Genomic DNA, 207 nt, shown 5'->3' with positions numbered 1-207 from the left:
TTTTTTTCTATCTCCTTACTAGACCCCATCGGCTGTTCAATCAATAAAAAAAAGTATATGAACCATCTCCCTTTTCCTCTCCTTTCTCTCCTCACTTTCGCGCCTCTAAATGAATCAGGTATTTTACGTCCACTTACTGAACCCGGTGAGCGTCCTGCATGTTACGTACCTGGAAAATAAGAAAAGGAGATTAGGTTTGCATTTCTG

Source organism: Penaeus monodon, chromosome 20, assembly GCF_015228065.2.
Source record: "Penaeus monodon isolate SGIC_2016 chromosome 20, NSTDA_Pmon_1, whole genome shotgun sequence".
NCBI lineage: Eukaryota > Metazoa > Arthropoda > Malacostraca > Decapoda > Penaeidae > Penaeus > Penaeus monodon.
This window is presented reverse-complemented; position numbering follows the sequence as displayed.